Genomic DNA, 2,500 nt, shown 5'->3' with positions numbered 1-2,500 from the left:
ATTCATATAATACTGATACATAACCACTGTGGTGTTCTATGTGACGATGTCTTTGCAGGTTGGAATTAAACATTGCAGTAGCGTGACTTTTGAACAAAAGAAAAGTATGGTTACTTTTACTTTTTACTTATAGAGATACAATTACAATGTAGACTTACCGATCTGAAAGCCATGGACGCTTTGAGAAAGTCTTCGAGTTCGGTGTGTGTAGGCATAGTGGGTAGTTAAAACTTAAATTCAACAATATTTTATATTCTCATCGGCTTATAGTCGACAATGTGCTGGCAAATATACATGGTATAAATTTCAAAACTTTACCCACCTGGGGTTGAAAAACAAAGTTTGTTGAGCAGAACTACGTAAGAAACATACAGTGTTTGGCAGTTAGATAACATTGTTTGAACAGCTGTGGTCAGTGCTCTGTGTGTGTGTGCCTATGTGTGTGTGTGTCTGTATGTCTCTGTGTGTCTGTGTATGTTCTGTGTGTGTGTGTTGTGTGTGTGTGTGTGTGTGTGTGTGTGTGTGTGAGCGCGCGCGCGCTAATTAGAGCTATTATTGTTGAATAATAACCCCACACCCCCTCCCAGCTCCTCCTCCCGGTCTGTGGCTGTGGCGAGGAAGGCAGGGGAGGTTGTCAATATTTCATCATGGTCGTCTGCGCTTCCTTCCGGTGCTTTCTTACATCACAGCGCGTACGCTGGCGGCACAGAGAGGGGGGGTGGGGGGGGAGGCATAGTTGCCGGGGGAGGGTGGACTAATTGGATTTTGCCTGTGACGTGTTGATTTATGAGGAAGGAGGGAGAGGGGAGGGGATCAGAGGGAACGGGGTGAATGGGAACGGGAGGGAGGGACCTGAATGGATGTGGTTTTAGTGAGGGTTTTGGTGATAGCTGAGAGAGAGAGAGAGAGAGAGAGAGAGAGAGGTTTGATGTTGTAATTCGCTCAGCCTGGCTCAGATAGGTCTTCGGAACAACACAATGTAAACTGTCTATATTATAAGCAAAACATAATCAGATAGGTACTGTGTGCACAGTTTAAAACAAAAGATTACTTTTAGCGTAGATTATCATCTTGGTCCGCACGCTTATTGAAAATGCATCCCTCCCTTCCCCCTGCCTTCCACCGTCCCAAGTCTGCATAGAGAGCCAGAGCAGTCTTGCCTCACTGTTTGAGAGTCACAGACTTTCACAAAATACTCAGCTGTAAATGAATTCCCGTTGCACCTGTAGTGGACAAAACCATCCTTCATGCAGTTCTCACTATGCTGAAGACCCAACTGTGTGCTTAATTTGAATGTCTTTCTCTGGTTTAAGCCCCCCCCCCCCCCCCCACCCACACACACACCTATGCAAAAGAGAATATGTACATGTCGCACACAGCTGTTCCCGCACGCTACGAATGCTGTTCGTTTATTCGTTCATTTATTTGTTTATTTTGTGCATTTATTTACTGACCATAGCTGACACAGCATCCTCATGTAGATCGATAGTTCCCTCTGCAGGTGATAATAACTATCGTTTTCCGACATGCAATCTATTTTGAGAATATTGAACTTGTTATGAAAAATAGCTGGAGCGTGAGAAAGAAAAAAAAAAAGGTTGCAAAATTTCACAGAAATGAATGCAGTATAACATTTGTTTTCTCTCTCCAAATCAGCTATAGAACGAAAAAAAAAAAAGTTGTAAACTTGCTAAAAGATTAATTAACTTATCTCAGAAAAGAAAGCAGAAGAACGTGCTTTTTGCTGGAAGCGATTAAACAAAGACAGGTGTGGGTGCAAGCCCGGTGACACATTGTCGGGGTCGCGGAATGTTGTGCAACATCGTGGAATGGATGGACGGCGAAACCATATCTGCAGAGAACTGGGCTTTGACCCACAACCTTTAGACCTCGAGGAATCTGGTGAACAGTTCTTCAGTGTGGTGTCCCAATGACTCTTCACGGAGATAAGGGTGAAGAAGAAGAAGGACAAGGAGGAGGAGGAAAACAAGAAGAAGAAGGAGGAGGAGAAAAAGGAGGAGGAGGAGGAGGAGAAGCAGAAAGGGGAGGAGGAGAACAAGAAGAAGGAGGAGGAGGAGAAAAAGGAGAAGGTGGAGGAGAACAAGGAGAAGGATGAGGAAAACAAGAAGCAGGAAGAGGAGGAGAACAAGAAGCAGAGGGAGGATGAGAACAAGAAGCAGGAGGAGAACAAGAAGGAGGAGAACATGAAGGACGAGGAGAACAAGGAAGAAGAGGAGGAGAACAAGAAGCAGAGGGAGGAGAAAAAGGAGGAGGAGAACAAGGAGGAGGAGGAGAATAAGGAGGAGGAGAAGAACAAGGAGGAGGAGAATAAGGAGGGGGAGAAGAACAAGGAGGGGGGAGAACAAGGAGGAGAACGAGGAGGAGGAGGAGGAGAAGCAGGAGAACAAGGAGGAGGAGGAGAACAAGGAGGAGGAGGAGAACAAGAAGCAGAAGGAGGAGGAGAACAAGAAGCGGAAGGAAGAGAAGAAGAAGAAAAAGG

This window comes from Babylonia areolata, chromosome 13 (genome assembly GCF_041734735.1).
Source record: "Babylonia areolata isolate BAREFJ2019XMU chromosome 13, ASM4173473v1, whole genome shotgun sequence".
Classification (NCBI taxonomy): domain Eukaryota; kingdom Metazoa; phylum Mollusca; class Gastropoda; order Neogastropoda; family Buccinidae; genus Babylonia; species Babylonia areolata.
This window is presented reverse-complemented; position numbering follows the sequence as displayed.